Source organism: Triticum dicoccoides, chromosome 5B (assembly GCF_002162155.2).
Source record: "Triticum dicoccoides isolate Atlit2015 ecotype Zavitan chromosome 5B, WEW_v2.0, whole genome shotgun sequence".
NCBI lineage: Eukaryota > Viridiplantae > Streptophyta > Magnoliopsida > Poales > Poaceae > Triticum > Triticum dicoccoides.
In genome coordinates, this window is record NC_041389.1 from 571,897,774 (window position 1) to 571,920,874 (window position 23,101).

Consider the following 23,101-nt stretch of genomic DNA (forward strand, 5'->3'; position numbering starts at 1 on the left):
TACGCGAACGCCGAGCATGTATTCACCTGGCTCAACACCAACGGTCATACTCGGACCGCCTTGCTCATGTATATCGTCCATCACAAGGACAATCTATAAAATAGCCTAGCTAGAGAGGGTACTATGGTAGTATGGTACGGAGTATGTACTATCGTGAGCGACCGATCTTAGTGCCACTGCACACCGAAACCCCTTCCATCGCTAGCGCGCGCTTCCTGTCTGAAACAGTCACCGTCTCTCCAGAATGTCAATGCCGCATTCACCGACCTTAACTGCAGGTGCAATTTGTGTGTCACTGACATGCGGGCCAGATGCCCATTGGGCCCACATGTCAGTAACCCAATGCATCTGCAGTTAAGTCACTGAAGCAGCATCCGCATTCACGCCCGACGAACCTACTCCGGCGCCAGTTGTCCATCCGTCTGCCGCGGCTCATTGCCATTCGCCCGCTATATTAACTTGAGCCCCAGCTCGCAGCCATAACCAAAGACCCACACTTATTCTCCTCCGGTCCCTTCCTTCTGTCGGCACCACTCCAACCATGGCCTCCTGGCGCTCCGAAGCTCTCCTGGACATACTGTCGCAGGAGCAGACGAGGGACATCGGCGGCTCCGCTCCGGGCGCGCAGGAGAGAGTGAAAGAGGCAAATGAGAAAGAAGAAGGAGCAGGGTCGAGTGAAAGAATTGGTACATTGGGTTCCCCCCACCGAGCGGAGCCAAAAGAGTTAGTTATTGGAAAGATATCACTATCGGCCTCACAGCAATCTTTAGGAAAATGCAGACACAGTAGTTTTTTTGAAACTTGTGACACCACAAGCAACTACCACCCGTGGGCGGAGTCGCCCTCATCCCCCCATTGCTCAGTGCTCCCTGCAGCTTCGCTGGGCTTTACCCGCATGGGCGCGGGCTCCAAAGCTCTCTTCGACGTACTGTCGCAGGAGTAAACAAAGGAGATCACCGGCAGCGAGGAAGAGTAGTACACGGTAGGTCGCCGCCGCTCTGGTCCCGGGAAGGCCACCGCTACTCCACTCAGTCGATGCCAAGCTTGGTGGGGTAAACATCGGCGGCCGATTAGCCGCTTGACAACGACGTGGAGGCGGAAATATTCAGAACCTTGTGCTCCGGAGGAGGTTATCGAGGCGGATGAGGAGGAGGCAAAGGCAATGGCCGGCTTTCTCGGGTTCATGGCCGGACATGGTGGTCGGGCGCCGGCGATTGTTTAGATTAGGTTTACAGTAGGTTTTAGTACGGTTTGTGCGAAATATGTAATGAATTTTGTCCAGTTTGTAGGAAAAGTTTTCGAAATGTAATGAATTTCATCCGGTTAATTTGAAATTTGCCTTTTTGCACGAATTTCGTTCGGTTAGTTCATATAGTTGTCGAAAGGTATGCGGGAAGCATCGGATGGCATCCATCAGTGTCCTCGAACAGATGCCAGTGTAAATTTGTGGGCCAGCACTGGAGATGCCCTAACTATCATGCTATAATCGCTAACAGTCCTCCATTATTTGGCAGAGAACAGTTATCCCTTGATCAAAATCAGATCAGCGGTGTTTCGCACTCCTCCTGCGTAAGAGTGTAAACTCTTGCTTACATAAAAATGGAGCAAGTGGACGGCACTGTAGCATGTCATATCACTCGAACTAGCCCGCCTAACGAGCGGGAAAGCACCGCCCTCATCATTTTATTGATCGATCGCGCGAAAATGCTACGCTTCGCAAGTTCTAAAGGAAAAGGCGGCACACTTACGACTCGTACGCGTCGCACCCCCGACAGTCCGGCTCGCATGCCGCTCACCAGAGGAGATACACGTTGTCTTGCAATTTCACTGACATGTGGGACTGTAATTGAATAAACCGTCGATAACCGAAATCTAATCGCTCGGCGGGTGTCGGCTGAGAAGAGAGAAACAGGGGAGGGAGAAGAGATCGCCCGCCCTCCGCACACGGACTCCAAGAAATATATGGTGATAACGTGAGGTGGGCCATGCTGGTGTCCGGACCGCTTCTGGAGCCCGCTCTGACCGCCCTGGCCCCTCAAGACACCAGCTGCCCGTCGCATGCATAGCAAGTAGTCCCCGCTTATGTGGAGGAGAGAGAGGCATTGACAAAGTCAAGGAGTAACAATGGAGACAATAGCTTTCATAAAAAATAAACAATGAATACTCGTTGCTCGTCCTCTATAAAGGAAAGAATACTTTCATTCGCCGACATGTGGGACGTCGACCATCCTGGTCCACCTGCCATGCATAAAATTATCCTGGTCTACCCCGGTCGTATCGCAGGCCCAACCTTTCCCACTGTAAGTTGTTCGGACGAAGGAACCATCATGACATTGTTGAATTCCACTTCTTCAAGAAAACTTACTATACCCACAATACTGCTACCACACGCGAAGACTGGACGGCACTGTACCACGTCATATCACTGAAACACACCAGGCCAAACTAGCCTGACTAGGTCATCTATTTCGGAACGGAGGGGGTACGTCTCTGCACTGCTATGATTTTGTGTTGCACGTTCTTTGTACTTTTGCTACGATTTTCCTACCCTGTGAACCAAATGAGGCCTGAATGTATCCGTGTCAACTATTGTCTGAGCGATCGCTAAGCCTAAAATTTTAGGAGCTAGGGCTATTGGTCGATCGACGAGGGATAAGTATAAGCGTACCACGAGCTCATCAGCCGCAATGTTTCTCTTCGGTGAGTGTTTTGCAAGTACTATAGCTCTCACAGTAGCTAGCCTACTAACACCAAGAATCATCAAACAAGCCCTGCTGATATGATAAACAGTTCAAACTTACATCTAAGCATGCCATATATTACATCAAAAGCTGGTGAGGATACATCTGTTTCCATAACTCGGAGAGGGTTCGCATGATTCACTATCAAACAAAAGTAGCAAGATCCGCCCACACAACACAGTGCACTAGCCCTAAGATGGTTTGATAACACGCATCGTTCTGATAATTAAACATAGGGCAATGCAAACTACCCTAAAGGATTAGCACGACCAACTATTTCTTGTCATCGATCTCTCAGGCAATGACCACAGCACGGACAGCGGCATGGGAATCGATTTCTGGGGCGATGTCCACAGGACTGACCGCGACATTAGAATCGGTCTCTGGGGTGATGTCCACAGGATGGACAGCGGCATCGGAATCGATCTCCGGGGCAATGCCAACAAGACGGGCCACGACATCGGAATCATCAAGGACGTCCACCGGCACCTACACAACCCTAACATATTAGCAAGCACATTTCAAATAATCAAAAACCACAACTATGGTAATAAGCCATTATTTTTTACCTTGTGCAACTCACCGGGGGATCTTATCCCTCCGGGGGCCATCTCCTCGTCCTTGATGGGGGCCATCACCTTGCCAGGGGAATACTGCTTCTCAACGGTGACTATCTCCTCAAACTCGGTCTTGAGCCTCACATAGGTGGCAATTAGAGTTCCTGGGGTAGGCACGGTGGTGCCCTTGCTGTTCTTCCAACTTTCTTTGAGGAGTTCGTCCGCCAACGTCCTCAACGCTTTGGCTGGTGCTTGTTTTTGGAGTTCTTCGTCTCCATGGGTTGGCCCACCAACATGATCAACTTGTTGCTCAGTGCTCGCTTCCTGGAGATCGCTGTCTCTAGTGGGTTGTCCGTCGGCAACTCTTTGCCTAGTGCTCCAGGATCCATCAATGAACTGAGAAACAAAAAGCACTCAAACGGAAACCACAATCGCAATGAAAACGGGAAAAGAATAGGATGTGAGAATCGGTCGGTGCTTCACAAAAAGAAGATTCTTGGAATGAAAATATAGCAGCATAACTGATTCGCCCACATTTCCTACGTCGGTACAGAATAAAAATGGCAGAAGTGAGTAGCCTGGAGTGAGGTTTTCTTCAAGAAAGGGAAGAAAGGGCTTGAATGAGCGTTCCAGTGAAATGATGGTTGCTTCGTCCAGTCCAACTTGGAGGCCACCTTACCGCTGCTGGTAAAGGTGTGGGTTTTGTGATATGACGGGTCATGACGGCCACACCAGGGTGATAGGTGAGTCTCGACTGTAGCACCTCGCTGTGATTTGGTGGATGGCATGCGGGCCCGGATGCTTTGAAATGTCCTGCATGTAGATAGAGCGGCTAGTCATATAGGAGTGCTCAGTATTGTGCACCGCGACCAAGGTGGAGAGGAAAACAAGAGAACTACGTAATTAATGCATGAGTTTAATTAGGGTAGTTTTGTAAAGTAGTACGAGATACATTCCTCCAATCGCAAAATGCCTTGGTTCATGAGATTTGAGATTTGAGCCCTATTAACCGGAAGGGAGGGAGTACTGCACGGCTGCACGCGGTGTAGTCTAGTCACTTGTTGAAATCTCTAGAAAGGAAAATACTCCTTTTCGGTTTACAGGGCTATACTACTCCGTCTAGGTGTGTAAGTCATCTTACGAAAACCAAATATTCCAAAACACTTAGGTGCGGTGCATTAACTTCTACCTTGTTTCTTGTTTCTTGACATATCAACCAATACGAGATGAGAGCTGTGCATGCTTTTAATGACTTGCAATGGCTATTTCATTGCAAGCAATGCTATTAATTAGCAAATAAACATTGGTGACCCCAGGAGGAAACGGTGCTAAGCACGTGGACCTATGCAGAATGAGTATCAACCAATGGATGATGGAGTTTAATTGTTAAACAATAGAAATTTTGTCTCATGCAAGAGCATGGCTACTATATGCGTGCTCCAAGGCACCGCACTACGCGAGCGTTCGCAACTGCCACGTTCGGGTTGCGCTTGGCTCTTCGCCTCTTCGAGAAGACGAACAATGATGTTACTCCTACTTCTACAGTATCAAATCCACTGTTGCATGTCCGTCCACCTCATGCGGGAGGGATAGCGTGTAGCGAAAGCTTCTACTTACTGCTCCTGCCTTTGCGTCTATGATAGGTGGGCCCAACAGGTGGTCGGCCCTCCTGTCATGCAGCCAAAGGCAGGTGCAGTTAAGGCACCGGAGCTCAGTCCACGAGGGAGAGGGCATTGTAGTAATCAAATTTCTCGGTCTTGCACGAGTTGACGCGACACATAAAAGCACTGCACTCGATATAAGTCTTTTTACACATTTCAAATGGACTACTTCGTATGTAGACATATTCTGCTTCATATGTAGTCACTTGTTGCAATCTCTAAAAAGACTTATATTTGGAAACGGAGGGAGTACAACGCATGCATGCATGTCGTGACTTTCCTTTTGATACTTGCATGTGTTGATTTGATGCACCTTGCCAAATTTTGACTATAAATTTAACTAACCAAATTTTCATGCTTGTCACAAAAAATTACGGGGCTGTTTGGATTGTGACTATGTTTGTCTTATGTTGCCACATTATTTTTCCCACACTTGCCACACTTGCCTAACCTGAGTTGCTCAAATTGTTAGACACACTTTGGCTTGCCTACGGGAATCTTGCCACAATTTTTGTGTCTATGACACATTATTTTTGTGTATATGACATGCGGAGTAGAAAATATAAATAATAATGCATGTTGGGGAAACCCACGTTTCCGCTAATTTTAGCCGTGGGCTTGTTCACAATTTTTACGAGGGGGTGGTTGTTCATTTAATGGAAGGACTTGTAGTACCAGACTTGAACGATACAAAGTGCAACCTGGCACACCGTAACACCACTTGGAACAAGCGGGGGTAGCTATCTCAAAAAACAATCAACAACTAAAAAAACCGTGACCTGGCAAGTAGTAGTACACAATTTTAAACGATTGTTTAAATGGAGTGAAAAAGGAAAACTAGCCCACTACGTATATATAGGCCGGAGCCTCCGCGCTTGCTTGGTAGGGTTGCTCTATTCACACACTCTCATCCTCTCCAGATCTAAACAAGATAAGGGTAGTAACTGTCTTTCTCCCTTCAAAAAACACTGGCTTTCTATCCTCACCGCTGGTTACAGATCCGGACGTATCCCCCTCCGTTGATGAAGGGGAGGATGGGCAGCATTTAGGTCGTCGTCGATAGCGAGGGCAGAGACCCACTGCCGGCCGCACCGTTATCTCTGGCCGAGCGCCGGCGCGGGAGGTCCTCTGATCCATTCGTCGTTGCCTGTGGGCGGATCCGGCCTCCCGCCGCCCACCTATCCACATCCCGACGACCTTCAGGTATATCTTCATTCGAAACCGCCTTAGCTCCACTTCCCCAGCTCGCTACGTCGTTGTATGTGCATCATTTTCTACCTCTCAGCCCCTCTCGATCGGACGGTCCAACGTCACCTCTTTTTTTCTATTGTTAGAGGTAAAGCTACTTCATGGAGTCGAATCTTGTACTCCCTCCGTCTGAAAATACTTGTCATTGAAATGGATGTATCTAGATGTATTTTAGTTCTAGACACATCCATTTTGATGACAAGTAATTCCGGACGGAGGGAGTACTTGGTTAAACAAGAAATAAAGTGGGGGTGGGGGAATTTAGTATGTACATCGGACTTGGTACATACAGGAAGGAAAGGCGGTGAAAGTAGTACAGACTGGTCATCCAACCGGTCTCTTGGTCGAAAAGGGAAATATAGGGGTAACGTTGTACACAGTGGTATGGCCAGGACTAGATTTGCTATCCACACATAGGAGTAGGTGGCTAGAGTGAACAAAAATGGGACCAACCCAGATATGTTTCTTGGATGTTTGTTTCTTGGGGCAACAAACTATGAATCACCACTTTATGCCCCTATTTACGTACATGGTGCTGGACTGCTGGTGGACCCACTGTCCCATGCCCTTATACCAAATATTTAGCTGTTCTTAATCTAGTGTCCCTGGTAAAAATGAAGCCATGCCACTGTTATAAGCCATGACAAGTTTAGCCAAATGTTTTTGCCTGTAATTGTTTGAGACTCTGACTATTTCCTCTATACCTTTTTGTGCAAACAGGGATATCCAATTCACCTGGTTGCTGTTGTGACCTTTTGGTGCACTACACAAAACTCTTCTTAAAAGAAGTGACTTTTGTGCTGTTTAACTGGAATGTCAGAATGGAACAGTTGGTTCATTTCGGTGGAACTGCACAAAGGGAGATTTGTGTTCCAATCCTCATCATCCATATTGGCGCCATAACCTTCCTTTAGGTAAGAATGATATTTAATGCATGTGTTCATCTCTATTTTCCGACTGCCATGAGAAAATAATGCTATTTTTACTAGTACACTTGTGCTCCCTCACTGACAAAACCAATTCTGAATTAGAAGGCCAATCATGTACTTGGTTTCACCAACTGGTGAGGAGAAAGAGAAACAGAGCATGAAGAGGAAGAAGAAGAAGAATAAACAGTGCCAAGGCAATCTTGCTGAAGCCAGAGGCCTCAGTCGAGGCCATTCAAGGGCTCCGGCAACGACTACCTTACATGTGAGACGATCCTCCAGGGAGCCCTTCCACTTCTGCTCACTTAATTAATTAGGAGTACTTAAGTACCACTAATTTATTACTACCTAATTTTCCTGTTGGAGTTAAACAAATCTTTAGTAGGACCCTATGTTGAATCATGTACGTGTGTATGTTTGTCTATGGAGGTGAATCATGTGGTGGAGTAGGGAGGGAATATTATTAGTGTCATGACATAATAGTGCTATTGTTTTGCATGTCAATCTATTGCCATTGGTTCAATGAGGCAATGTTTTGTGTATTGTCCATCATGAATTTGATGCTACTATTTGAGTAATATGCTAATGTCTTCCTATCCTTCCTCACTAAGCTAATGAAGGTTTCACCTTGTTCCTACTTGTGCAAACAGGGATCATCTTGTGCCAACCATACATTTTAGTGGAACTACACAAGACAATACAATGAACTGTATCCCAGCCAGTGCTTTAACTCTGCTGGAAGTTCTTGATAATCTTTGGATATAATCTCAGCACTGGTAAACAAGAGTGGTTTCAACCATACATTTGAAGTGCAAAAAATATATACTATTGTGTGATTCCAGTGAGTGCGTTATCATCTCTTATGGGACTACATGAATAAGCTTTTTTCTCAGGTTGGTACGGGCCTAAGGTCTTCATCCATATTAGTTTGCTGTCATCTCTATTTGTATCATGCTACTGTCATGAGAAACTCCTTTATCTTTGCATGTTAAAGTTTTTCAACCTATGATAAATGGCAATGCTTTGAGTGTTGAGCTAATTGGCACTGATTAAATAAACTAATACCTCTCTTTAAGCAAGACTACTATGTTGCTAACTTTACCCATTAAGATAATGAGGGTGCTTCTATTTGTTAGTGTATGTTTCATCAACTAGTCCCACTATTACAGTAATCTCACTCTCTCAATATATGTGCCAACAGGGATGCTCGATTTTGGTGGAACTGCACAAAAATTGTGGGTGCTTCATTGCCTCGACAGCTTCCGTCCTTTCCTGTCAGTCGCTAATCTCGGCTTGCTTTCTTACTTTGCTGTCAGTCGCTTGGCTTATCTCGGCTTCTAGTCAAAGGAAATAGTAATTGATATGCTACCTCACATAGGTTGGTACTGGTCTTTATCCTGATTGTTGTGCCTGTCATATGTATTGGTGATTTGGTATTGTGCTACTGTTTGCCGATCTCATAAAGGAGTAATTTGGAGCCTGAACTCATAGGCAAATCATTACATCGGGTGATTTCAGTAGAAGTGCACAAAATGATCAAATGGACAGGTACTTATAATGCTGCTATGTACTCCAAAGTTCACTCAGACAAGCATCGATGTTGACAAGAAGTATCTATATTCATTCGAGTATCAACCGGCGTCAACCAATTGTCAAACTCCAAGTATTAGGAGAGTGAACGCCAAAAATATTGCTTGGTGCATAGCCCAAAAAAACGCAGTCCAGTCTTTGCTCCCAACTTGTGCCTTTTGGTTATCGGCACATATGGTAGCGAACTATATGGCATGGAGTCCAAAGATTCCAGACAAGTTGGTTGACGCGTATATTCATCTGGCACTTAATCAGTTTGCACGCAAAGGATGCTCCATTTCAGTTGAACTGCACAAAAAATTTGGGTGGTTCATTTTCTCAACTGCCTCCTTTCTCGTCTTCAATGTAGAATTTTGGCGAGATATAGGACCAAGATGAGCCAGTAAACTAGTTGGATGAAAGTAGTGGCCAAGTTTCTCAAACCTCCCTCGGCACGAGGCCACTATTTGAGGATAAACCTACAAGCAAAGTTTAGATTGTCTGTGCTGCCTCTTTTGTACTCGAAAGTTTACTCGTACAAGAACTAATTTTAGCAAGAAGTACCTCCGATTGAACACCATTTACCAGTCTGTACCCTAGGTAATTAAAGTTCGTCCATGGATCATATTGGTTGTGATCTCAATCATTTGGATGCATAAACATACTAAATATGTGTATATCTGAATCTTTTTGTGAATTATGTATGAATATTGTTGTGTGATCTATCAATCATTTGGATGCATAGATAGCTTGTGTATATATGAATCTTTTGAGTTGTTGATAGTGAATGTTGGCTATGAATATGAACGTGTCCTGTGAACCTGAGTTTGATACGAATGTTTACCTTTTCTGTTGTATTTGTGCGTGAACTTGTTAGTATGCCTACTATGGGATATAAAACGCAGGTCTCTGTTCTATTTATCTATATATAAGAATAATAATGTTGTGTCCAATTTATGTTTTCCCTTCTAACCACATTATATATATTTATATTATTACTATTATCGTATATTTTATAGAGACTTATATATACATTATAAAACATCCCACGTGCTATTAACTTATAAAAGTAAATGTTTAACGGAAGTTTGGAAGGAAAATTCTGGTTGTTTTTGACTCACAGGCAAGGAAAATCCTTTTTTCGAAACGGAACAGGCAAGGAAAATCCTGGTGATTGCGTACAAAAGCTTGCGAAGATTTTAAGGACCAATTTAATAATAACGCGCTCATTTTTATTTTGAGCAATAACTCGCTAATTTGCTAATTATATATATATATATATATAATGTGCCTCTTCGGTTTATTCTTTGATATTAATTGCTCCTTCTAACATAACATTATATATATAACGAGCCCACCTAATACATGTATTTCAAGGATGTGCAAATGGGCTGGGATTTCTTAGAAAATATAAATGGGCCTGATTGACGTGAAATTATTTGTTCACCCAGCCTAGCAAATGGACTGTACATTCTAGAAAACATGGGTTAAATATATGCCACATTTTTGCAGGCTGACATGTGGGCCAATAGGTCGAAGCCTGCGCAGGGCATTGTCAGACATTGGATTTATATCCAACGGCCGGCATGCACCTTCAATCTCTCGTCTTCTTCCTCCAGCATCGCCGGGACCGCCTGGTCTGGCCTCCGGCGGCTAGCGGCTCTACTTAGCATGAATCGCTGTGAAGCACTACCCCACCGCCGGCCAGGCTATCCCTCCACTCCTCGACACCTTATGTTATTCTCCACAGAATATAGCCCCACGCCGCAACAGAACCAGTTATAACCCTTCTCCTCCTCTCAATCTGCGACTCCACTACCACGTCTTCCCATCTCCGAGTTGTTCCCGTCCGGGGCCTTGCCGTCGTCCATCGCCTCGCTGCGCTCGGTGCGGTGTGGTCAACAAATGAGAGTCATCGGAAGAGGACTGTATGTGGAGAGCCTGACGGCTGGGACCCACGAGGTCCATGGTCACACGCAAAGAAAGTTCCTCCTTATTAAGCTAAAAAAATGTTTCCTCCACCTGACAGCTGGGACCCACCGGCTGTATCTTCGCACAGAAGGAAGTGCCTCCTGTTTTGCGAAAAAAATTATTCATCCCGTTAACAGCTGGGACCCGTCAGATTTGGTGGCTGACTTGTGGGCCTACTAAGCGGACGTGTACGCACGGCTTTGTCAACTTAATAAACAAATGATTCTAGTAGCTGGACCGTTGGATGTTAATCCAACAGCCGTGCTCCTTCTTCAACCTCTGTTCTTGCTCCTGTCTCCCGTGGGCGGCACCGCGGCTGTGCTGCCGTGCACTCGAACCAGTGAAGTTTCCCACTCCTCTCCATCTGCGACTCCACTGCCCCATCTTCCCCATCTCCGGGTCATTCAAGTCTGGGTGCGCTCGGCACGGTGTGGTCAACGTGGTCAACAACCGAGAGTCATCGAAATATGACTGTATGTGGGAGGCTGACAGCGGGGACGCACCATGCCCATGGACGCCTGCATGCAATGGAACGCGGCATGGTCAACGTGGTCAAGGAACGACTTCCATCGAAAGTATACTATATGTGGGGAGTCTGATAGTTGGGTCCACGGCCGCAGCAAGTAAGTACCTCCTTATTACGTGGAAAATAATGATTCCTCCAACTGACAGCAGGGACCCACTGGACGGGCCACCGTATTTTGCAAAAAAAATGTTTTCCCCCTGACTGCTGGGACCCACCTGACGGGCCACCATATTTCGTGAAAAAAACGTTCCCCCCGCTGTCAGCTCGGAACCACCGGAAGTGCCTCCTTATTAAGCAGAAAAAATGAACACCCCCCTGCTAGCTGGGACCCACCTTGGTGGGAGGCTGACTTGTGGGCCCACTAAGTTGACGGGGATGGAGGGCTTTGTCAACTTAGTCAATATGAACGATTCTAGCTGTAGTGACCGTACGATGTCCATCCAACGGCCATCGTGCTTCTTCAACCTCTGGTCTTCTCGATCTAGCCGCCCAAAGCAGCACCGATCGTGCCGCCTGCTCCTGCCTCCCGTGGCCGGTTGTGATGCCGCGGAGGCCTCACTGCCCCCTACTACTCTTGTCGGGGATATACCCCGCGGTATGACCCAGCCGGAGATATGACCCGGCTGGGACTTGATGTTTCATTGGTGACCCGGAAGATTATAAGCCGGCGGGAACAGTTAAGCATTGTAAGCCGGCAGACACAGTCATATAACCCGGCAGACACAGTCATGTAACCCGACAGACACAGTCATATAACCCGGCAAACATAGTCATGTAACCCGGCAGACACAGTCATGTAAGCCGGAATGTTAAGCCGGCAGACGGTAAGCCAGATGGTAAGCCATATGGTAAGCCAGATGGTAAGTCAGATCGTAAGCCAGACGGTAAGCCAGATGGTAAGCCAGATCGTAAGCCAGACTATAAGTCAGATTGTAAGCCAGATTGTAAGGAGCCCAAGACATTAAAGAAGCCCATGGAGAGAAGCCCGTGATGAGAAGTCAGAATAGTTTAAGTCTTAGTCCAAGATGGACTCTACGTGTAACACGCCCCTTCAGCTTATATAAGGAGGGGCAGGGCTCCCCAAAGAGGGAGAAGAGAAGCAAGAAACAATCTCTAGGGCTAGACACAACTAGAGGAGAGCCGGTTTACGGCGACTCCCTCATGATGATAATGAGATCTAGCCTCAAACAGCATGTAGGGTTTTGACCGGATGATGTTTCCCGAGGCCCGAAGCTGTCTAAACCCTCGTCTTGTGTTGCGTCTCTCGATTCCTCTCAACCCCTCTCAAGCTACCACATAGATGTGTTGGCCTCGCGACTAAGTCCTCATACTAAGGACATCTGATGTGTTAATTCCACGACAACTCTCGCCGCTCGCCAGGCCATCCCTCCACTCACCCACGCTTCCATTATCGTGTCTTCCCCGGCTCCGCATTGTCCCCTTCCTAGGCCTCGCCGTCTTCCACCGCCGTGGTGCTCTCCGCGTGGCGTGGTCAACGTGGTCAACGAATGACTTCCATCGGAAGAGTATTGTACATGGAGAGGCTGACAGTTGGGTCCACGGCCACAGCCCAGTTTTTTTGTGATTTGCCAAGTAAGTCACTTTGTCAGGCCTGTTGGGCTGCAAAACTTTCAAGACGAGGAGAGCTTTCATTTGGCTGGCCGAGAAAATGGCCCATCAGTAATGAGAAATGGGTTGTACATTTTTAAAACACATCAAACCGGCAATTAGTTTCAAATATCTTTTTTTTCATTTCAAGATTTTAAATTACATTAATTTTTATGCGTGGAGAATTTGTTGGATTTTATATTGATATACATTTATTTTTAAAATCAGTTTGAATGTGAGTCGAAATTTCAGGATTAAAAACAGTTCGGACTGCACTGAAATATGCAAAATTTCGTATAATTTTTTAACCGTGGCCATAATATGGGTTGTAATGCTAACAAAAATACTATGGGCTCCAAAAAAACCTTAAGAATTAGCAAATGGGCTGTAAATTATTAGAAATAATGGCAGATGGGTTGTATGTTGCTTTCCACAGATTTGAGGCTTTACTAAAAAAAAGGTTGACACACAAGCAGTGACTGTTGGATGTCCATCCAACCGCCGTCGTGCTTCTTCAATTTCTGCTCTTCCTGCTCCAGCCGCTCAAACAAGCGTCGGTGGGACTGCCTGCTCCCTCCTCCCCGCGGTCGGCTGTGCTGCTGCGCAGGCCTCACCGCCCCACCGTACTCCCATCGCTGGCCTAGCCATCCCTCTACTCACCCACACCAGTTGTTATTCTTCGGTGACGGCAGACGAACCAGTAAACTCTCGTACAGTCGTACTCCCCTCCGCGTGGGAACAACTGTCGAGTCTTCCCTGCCTCCGCATCGTTCCCTTCCTAGGCCTCGTCGTCGTCCACCGCCCTGGTGCTCTTGGCGCGGCCTGGTCAACGTGGTCAACGACCGACATGCATCTGAAGTGGACTGTACGTGGAGAGGCCGATAGCTGGGTCCATGGCCGCATGCAAGGAAATGCCTCCTTATTACACGCAAAATAATGATTCCTCCACCTGACATCAGGGACCCACCGGAAGGGCCTCTGTATTTCGCGAAAAAAAACGTTACCGCCGCCGACAGCTCGGACCCACCAGCTATATCTTTGCACGCAAGGAAGTGCCTCCTTATTACGCACAAAAAAATGAATACTCCCCCTGTTAGCTGGGACCTAGTATAGTGGTAGGCTGACTTGTGGGCCTACTAAGTTGACGGGGACGGAGGGCTTTGTCAACTTAGTCAATATGCACGATTCTAGCTCCAGTGACCGTACGATGTCCATCCAACGGCTGTAGTGCTTCTTCAACCTCTGGTCTTCTTGCTCCAACCGCCCAAACCAGCGCTGGTCGTGCCTCGTGCTCCTGCCTCCCGTGGCCGGCTGCGATGCGGCGGAGGCCTCACCGCCACCTACTTCTCCCACTGCTGGCCAGGCCATCCCTCTACTCACCCACACCCCCTATTATTCTACGGCGACGACAGCCTCACACCGCAGCAAACCAGTGAACCCTTGTACTCCTCTACGCGTGGGCATCCACTGCCATGTCTTCCCCGGCTCTGCGTCGTCCCCTTCCTAGGACTTGCCGTCGTCCACCGCCCCGGTGCTCTCGGCGCGGCGTGGTCAACGTGGTCAAGGAATGGCTTCCATCGAACATGGACTGTACGTGGAGAGGCTGACAGCTGGGTCCACGGCCGCAGCAAGGAAGTGCCTCCTTATTACGCACAAAATAATTATTCCTCCACTTGACAGCAGGGACCCACCGGACAGGCCACCGTATTTCACGAAAAAATGTTTCTCCCCTGACTGCTGGGACCCACCAGCTACACCTTCGCACGCAAGGAAGTGCGTTCGGGCAAAAAAACGATTCACCCCCTGACTGCTGGGACCCACCAACTACACCTTCACATGCAAGGAAGTGCGTCCGGGCAAAAAAACAAAACGATTCGCCCCCCTGACTGTTGGGACCCACCATCTACATCTTCGCACGCAAGGAAGTGCCTGACAGTCGGGACCCACCTGGTCGAAGCGTACGTAGTGTTGTCATTCTGGTCGCGAACGTGTACGTACATATATACTAGTCGATGTAGAGGCGCGCACGTGTCGTAGTAGAGGCGTGCACGTGTCGTAGTAGAGACGCGCACGTAGCATGTACACGTACGTACAACGGCCAGTGCACAAGAAAGAAAATACGACCATGTATGTGTACATACGGGCGGGGTCTCGAACGCCTACTCGCGCATACGTACGGCCAGGGCTCGTGTACATGGCTGGGTCGAAACGGAGAAACAGCATCGTCTTCGTGTTCATGGGGAGCCAACCGGGTGGGTCGGAATGGGATGCGTGGTCGTCTTCATCGGGAGGGCTTGGACGGAACAGGCGATGGAAACAAGGCCTCGCGTACCGCAGAACGGAGGAAACGGCCTTGTGTTCGACCGGCCACATTTGAAACGGGATCCTGTTCATCGGGAGGGGTCTGGCGTACCACAAAACGGAGGAAACGGACCTCCTACGGTCAAAACGGGGGTCCTGTTGATCGGGAGGGGTGTGGCGTACCGCAAAACGGACGAAACGGACTTGTGTTGGAGCGCTACGGTCGAAATGGGGGTCCTATTCATCGGGAGGGGTGTGGCGTACCGCAAAACGGGACTCCACAGGATACTATTCATCTCCACCATCGACCTCCTCCAGCCTCCATGAGCTACTGTTCATCCACCGTAGACCTCCTCCAGCCTCCACCTATGACTGTTCATCCACGGGTTCCTGTTCATCTAGCCTCCACCGCGTGCTACTCCACCGGCTATTGTTCAACCACCCCTCTCCACGGGCTCCTGTTCAACCACCCCTCCACGGGCTACTGTTCATCCACCCCTCCACCATCTACTGTTCATCCAGCCCTCCGCGGGGTCGTCCTGTTCATCCAGCCCTCCACGGGGTCCTGTTCATCCAGCTCCAACCGGCTCAATCGATCGGGGTCCTGCTCATCCAGAGGCAACACCACGGGTCCTGTTCATCCAATCCCACCGCTCACTGTTCATCCAACCCCCCCCCCACACACACACACACAACACTCACTATTCATCCAGAAAGGCAGCATCAATCGGCTTCAGTTAGCAGCAGTAGTGAAGGAATCGCTGGATCGGGTTCAGTTAACAGCCATCGATCGATCATTCGGGTTCAGTAATGCGTAGCCTGCAGTGCAATCACTCGGGTTCGGTTAGAGCCCAATGCCTCGCTCGGGTTCAGTTAGAGCCAACGCCTCGCACACACGCGTGTACGTGTAGAAGAGAAACGCGCATCGCTCGGCCCACGACCTCCCACCGTAACCGGGAACTCCCCGAAATTTTCCTCGCCCTCGCTTCTACCACGGTTTTTTCCATCATGGACGGCCCAAAGAATGTCATGCAGCTGCGTCTCCGGCCCGCCCAGGACGAAAAGCCCATTTTCTGTCATGATTTTTTGTCATAGAAGTAGGAGCCCACCACATCTATGATGATATCGGATTTGTCACAATTATTGTCATAGAAGTGTCATATGTATGACAGAAAAAAAATTGTTCAGCCCAAAATATCACGGATGTGTCTTCTTTGGAGTGCCGGACAGGTATCCTGTCCCGGCAATGCGCCATATTTTGGCTCTGCCCACTTGGAATATAGATCCCTCTTGATTGCGAGGGGCGAGCCAGAACAGCCTCTTCCATAGCTCGAAATGAGCTTCGCAACCCAGAAATAACTCGCAAAGGGCGACATAAACTATGATGTGCAGGATGGAGGCAGGGGCGAAATTGTGCAGTTGGAGGCCATAGTACTCCAGGAGCCCGCAAAGGAACGGATGGATAGGAAATCTGATGCCCCTCAGCAAATAAGGGACAAGGCACACTCGCTCCCCCTGGATGGGTTGGGAAAACTTTTCGCTTGCTCCACGCCATCAAAGGTGGCTAATCCGGCTCGAACGGGGACAAGATATGCAGGTGGAAGGAACCCCTCGGTCTGCAACTTCACCAATTGGTCGTGGGGTACGGTACACTTCTCCCAATCACCTAGCTTAGCGCTATAGGGGCAAGAGGAAGAGCTGCGGTGGTTGGCCATGATGGGATGGTTTTTCGGGCACACTTTGGTGATTCCTCGCTTGGGGGAAGATGGTGTGATTTGGATCTGAAGATCCCCATCTCTTTAATAGACGAGTTATTTACATGGTCAGGGTGGCAATTGGAAAAATGCCCCGTCTTCTCACATTCGCTCGACACGTGGAGGCTGACACTATTGAGGTACAAAAGCCGATGAGTGTATCATTAAATGGGAAGCCGGACACTGCTCGTTACCACAAGTACTCTGGAGGATTCAGGGAAGGAACCCGCCTTGCTATGCCGAAGACAATCTGCCGCGCCGGACTCATCATCATTGAAGCCTGGTTCGGAGGCTACTGAGGGAGTCCTGGATTAAGGGGCCCTCGGACAGCCGGACTATATGCTTATGCCGGACTGTTGGGCTATGAAGATACAAGATAGAAGACTTCGTCCTGTGTCTGGGTGGGACTCTTCTTTGCATGGAAGGCAAGCTTGGCGATTTGGATATGTAGATTCCCTTCTCTGTAACCGACCTAATGTAACCCTAGCCCCCTCCGGTGTCTATATAAACCGGAGGGTTTAGTCCGTAGGACGACAACAATCATAGTCATAGGCTAGATTCTAGGGTTTAGCCTCTACGATCTCGTGGTAGATCAACTCTTGTAATACTCATATCATCAAGATCAATCAAGCAGGAAGTAGGGTATTACCTCCATAGAGAGGGCCTGAACCTGGGTAAACATCGTGTCCCCCACCTCCTGTTACCATTAGCCTTAGACGCACAGTTCGGGACCCCCTACCCGAGATCCACCAGTTTTGACACCGACACCCCCCCCCTCTCCACCACTTGCTTACCTGCTGGTTGTAAGGTGCATGGGGGTTTATTAGAAGAATTTAAAGTTGGGATCCTGATATCTTCTTCTGTAGCCTCTTTTAAACCTATATTTGGCATTGCTTTTGTAGCAAACAAAACCCGCAAAGGGGTCCAAGATTTTTTCTTGAATCAAACATCATTTGTAGCTTTCTAAACATTCCATAGAAGAGTGAATACACTAGCTAGATTTACTTCTGAATGTTGGGCAGGCAAGATAAGGTGAATGATAGACGAAGGATATAAAGGTTAGGATCAAAAGCATCAGTTTGATAAGTGCCACATGTGTGGCACGAAGCAAATCCGCCCTAACGTTTTTTGATGCCAAGTTTAGTTACGTGAGGATAGCAACTTTAGTTGTGAAGCATGGCAACTTTCTATTTGGATGGCAAATTTAAAAAAAAAATTGGGTTTTTTCGGATGGCATTTTTAGTTGTAAAAATATCAGGGCAGTGTTACTTCGTGCCACATGTGTGGCACTTATCATTTGGAGAAAACTAAACAGATCTCGTAAATTTACAATGAAAAACCATAACATTCTGTTTTAGTATGCTTGGAACATCTTGAAGCCTTAAAACCGGAAGGTATAGCCCTTCTAATGAGTCTCCAAACAAAAGTTTTTATAGGAGCAACGGAATTTCTCTTTCCCAACCTGATTAAGGGTGGCTATTTTCTGATCTGTGACTATTGAACTTCGTTTAGGAGAGGAAGACTGGACATCCTTCTAGAAGGTTTTATATGTGCTATTGGTAGAACAATATGCGCTAGGTGTGTGAGTCTAGCACATAGTATCATTGAAATTAGCATTTACAACTGGAATGTTCAAAATATCATTCTTTAAGGACTCATCCAAGAAAGCATAATCTTATCTACATCCCAAATTTTGGGTTAGGCTACCAAAGATCCTTCATAACACTATGGCAATGGTCTCTCCAAGTCAAGTTTTAAATGATCATGAATATTCTTCCAATGCTTGCACCAAGGATTAGTACATGCACAAGAATTGTGTAACATCTCAGAGCAAAAGCCCCTTTTAATTATTTGAATATGTTAATTACATAATTATTTTTGCATCATCATGTTATCGTACCATTGTATTGTACTCCCTCCGTCCCAAAATAAGTGACTCAACTTTGTACTAGCTTTAGTACAAAGTTAGTACAAAGTTGAGTCACTTATTTTGAGACGGAGGGAGTAAAACTTAAATGACACACTAGAAAATTCTCAACACAATTTTCCAAACTCAAATGTTATTTATTAAATTGTCTTCCTTTTATTTGAATTTAAGCACCCCTATTTCCTTTCAATCTTTTTGTGCTTCGCTTGATCCAAAACTTGGCACATGTTCTTCTATCCCTGTATAGAGGCTATACATTCTATTATATGTTATGAACATTTAAGGAAAATTATGAACAATTGTTTACAGCTTCATGAACATTTTTAAAATGGAGAAGTATATTTTCACCCCTCAATTCTTTCAAAAGTTTAAAAATGGTCCATCAACTTTAAAACCGGCAAAACTTAGTCCCTTAACTTGTCAAACCAGATAACTTTAGTCCCTTGTGCCACTTTGGGTGGTTTCTATGGGACGTGGACATGGTTTTAAGAAAATATTGACACGCCACCTAGGTTTGACCGCCACATCACTGTCCATGTCACATAAGTGACCCCCAAAACTTTCCCATCACCGAGTGCAATGAGAATGTGCTCCACCATGTTGTCGCTACTTTGGTGGTGTCTTGCAGGGGCGACCATGCTCCTAGCTCCATGGTGAAGATCCCGCAGTTGTGTCTCGGGCATTGCAGCAGTGTGTCGGATGTCTAGCCTAAGGTGCCATGGCAAGTGCTTGTAGCTGCTCCTACACCATGGTTCATCTGCTTACAAAAGATGAGGCAATGACCTGAGCCATGTGGTGTAGCCTCCGGGTCAAGGTAGCGATGTGGAGAATTTTGGCAGCGGCAACGCAGGGGGGATTGGATTTTTTTGGTAGGTCAAGTTTGTAATGGCGACGAGAACAATGACATGCACATGTTGCTCCATTTGGGTTGTGTTTGGTTGCCATATGTGTTTTAGAGCATTACATACTTAACCCAATTGGTTGGGCTAATGCATGCTAAAAACGAACATCTGCATGTAGTTTGGTTGCCTGCATTAGGCTCCCTGCATCTGGGAAGCAATTTTAACCATGTTGTTTGGTTGCCTGTGTCGCTGCTGTTAGACAAATAACACAGGTTGGTTGCAAATGGCATAAGGTGTGATCATCACTTCTCACTAGTGGTGACCTTACCACACACACGGAACATCATCTTGTCCTAGATAAGAACAAATGGCAGTTTATCCTAACTACAAACAAATGACAGTACAAATTAGGGATAATTGGTTTTATACCCTTAGTTGTGTCCCCCTCGTCAGGATTGCCCCTAGTTTCTGAAAACACGTGGTCTTGCCCAACCCACTTTGGCGTCTTGTGCTTTTGCCCTTCACTTTGAAAACTTCATAACTAATTCATACTAAATCAAAAAAATGCAAATAAGATACCAAAATGTTCGAAAAGAGATCACATATATGTCAATGTCACTTGCATTCATGACAAAAATGTTGGTCAGTGCCCATCCGAGTTTTAGCTCTTATCATACCACCATAAATAGTAGAATCTAAAAAAATTCAAAAAAAAAGTCGGTGGCAAAGAATGACAAATGTTTTAAGTGCTTGCCAAGTTTCATCAGGGAATGATATTCGTGGAAGTCATGGCAAAAACCAATCTATTTTTTAGTGTTGTTTATTATTTTTGCCACGACTTCCACGAATGTCATTCCCTGATGAAAGTTGGCAAGCACGTAAAACATTTGCCATTCTTTGCCACCAAACTTTTCTTGATTTTTTTAACTTTTTTAGATTTTACTATTCATAATGGTATGGTAAGATCTAAAACTCAGATGGGCACTTACCAACAGTTTTTTCATGAATGCAAGTGACATTGACATACAGATGATGTTTTTCTGAACATTTTGGTATCTTATTTGCATTTTTCTGATTTAGTATGAATTAGTTATGAAGTTTTCAAAGTGACGGTCAAACGGTCAAAGGGCAAAAGCACAAGATAGTGGGTTGGGCAAGACCACTTTTCAAAAACTAGGGGCAATCCTGATGAGGGGAACACCCTACAAATTATTATGAGCCATATGGCTGAATAGAGGAAAGTTTAACGATGCTAACTAGGCGGAAGTCCATCCAATTCCTTTTCTTCTGCTGTTGCTTATTTTTCTTCTACTGTTGCTATTGTTGTGCTTCTTCTTCTTCTCTTGTGTTTCTTCTTCTTCTTCTTCTTCTTCTTCTACCTTTTGTTCTTTCACGCTTCGTTGTCAAACGCCTCCACACCATGGGCGGAGCTGACCACATCATCAGGCATCACATCTTCCTTGTTCAGCACAAGTTCATCACAACCCTATTGTCGAATCTAGTTATGAAGGATGCAACATGCAAGAACAAACTTAACCTAGGTAGGGTAAGGGTGGAATGGCTTCTGATCCAGGATCTTAAACTTATTATTCAGAGCTCCAAATGCTCTCTCAACCATAACTCTAAGCCTGGAGTGTCTGAGATTGAATAGTTTCCGGATTAACATTGGACCACATCGGATGAGAGGCTTGCATGTCGACAAACATCTCTTATGGACCAACATGATCCACGCCTGAACCACAACTATAAACGATGCTGCCTGAACTACAAGCTTCATCCGTTCATCCACAACCTAAGGGACATCCATGGTGCACCCAGCAATGGCGCAATCGACCCTAACAAACGACCTAAAAGAGGAGGAGTGGTTGTATGTTGCTTACCAGCTTCGGGGTCGGGGGGGATGGTTGAGATGAGGATGGCCGGACGGTGTCAAAGAAGAGGAGAGAAGCAACTGGTGATGCCGGAGAGTGTTGTTGCCAACGCTTCTGCGGATTTGAGTTGTCACCACCGCCGGTGCCAAGAACAGAGGAACGACTTGTCCTACAGCCAGGGGTGAGCGAGTAAATGGGGGGTGAGGCTATACTTCGTGCCATCACGCCTCCGCCGATTTCCTTCTCCCGCCATCTTCGCCCAAATCCCCACTGCACCGCGCCCTACGCTGGGACCAGCTTTTGCGCCTGTCTCATCCTGGCTCACAAGAAATGGCCGATTCAAGCGTTCCCGACGAGCCAAGCTCTGGGTGCTTAAGTATCATGTCGATGTGAACCAGGTCTTGTGCACGCAACCAAACAAGCTTTTATTCATCCTGCCAGGGCCTGGTTGGGTTGTATGCAGCCTACCAAACATGCCTAGGCTACCTGTGTGGTGTGTTTGGTAAGGCACAACATCTAACTACAAACCACATGGCGGCCTGGAAGTGTGACTCCATGGCAAGGACGACGATGGCGCGTTGTTCCTGGTGCTAACATTGCTGGAGTGTTTCTTGATAGTGACCACAACGGCAAGGAGCTAGTATGTACCTGCACCTATCGTTCTAGCCGCCTATGATCCACTAAAACATGAAACTGAACAACATCATGCTGGTTATGTTGTGCAATCAGTCGATCGCCAAATTTGGGCAGGTGCGGCTGCTCCAAAAGCACATGCATGAGCAGCAGTCGTATGGCGGCAATTGCCCCACGGCATGACAGCGACGCGGGGTACGCATCGGCGACCCCAAAGCTAGCGTGCAACATCCTTTGCGTCAACTTGAAGTGGGATGTGTACAGGTTGTTGGTGCTGGTGTTTGGGGTCACTTATGTGACGTAGACGGTGATACGGCGGTCAAACCTGGGCGATGTGTCAAGATTTACTTAAAACCATGTCCGCATGAAAGCACAAGTGCTCCCTGGGTGATTTTGGTAATTAATGTCAACATATCTCTTGTTGGACTAATACTCTTACCTAGTATGTTTCAGACAAGTTCAACAATGGAGTGGCATGGACTAGAGGATGTGGAACCCCTTCAAGATGCTAAGGACAAAGGATTTGCTCAAGCTCAAAGCACAAGACTCTACATTTTACTTTTAGTGATCCAAGATCACATTGAGTCCATAGGAAAGCCAATACTATTAAGAGGGGATGAGATGTTGCTTAATGGCTTGCTTGCTCAAAGTGCTTAGTAATATGCTCCAAAGCCCTCAACCACTTTCTCAAATCCACATATGTCCCAAACCAAAAGTCAAACTCGGCCCTACCGAATCTTTCTATCCGGCGCCACCGAGTTCTCTTGACATAGCCACTGCCTCAAACCCTAGTCAAGTCGGTCTCACCGATGGGATCTCGGTCTCACCGAGATGGGCTTGCAAACTCTCTGTTGCCTATTGCAATAATTTCGGTCCCACCGACGTAGGCAATCTGTCCCACCGAGTTTGCCTGGCCAACTCTCTGTTTTGCTTATTACCCAAATTGGTCCCACCGAGTTTGTGTAA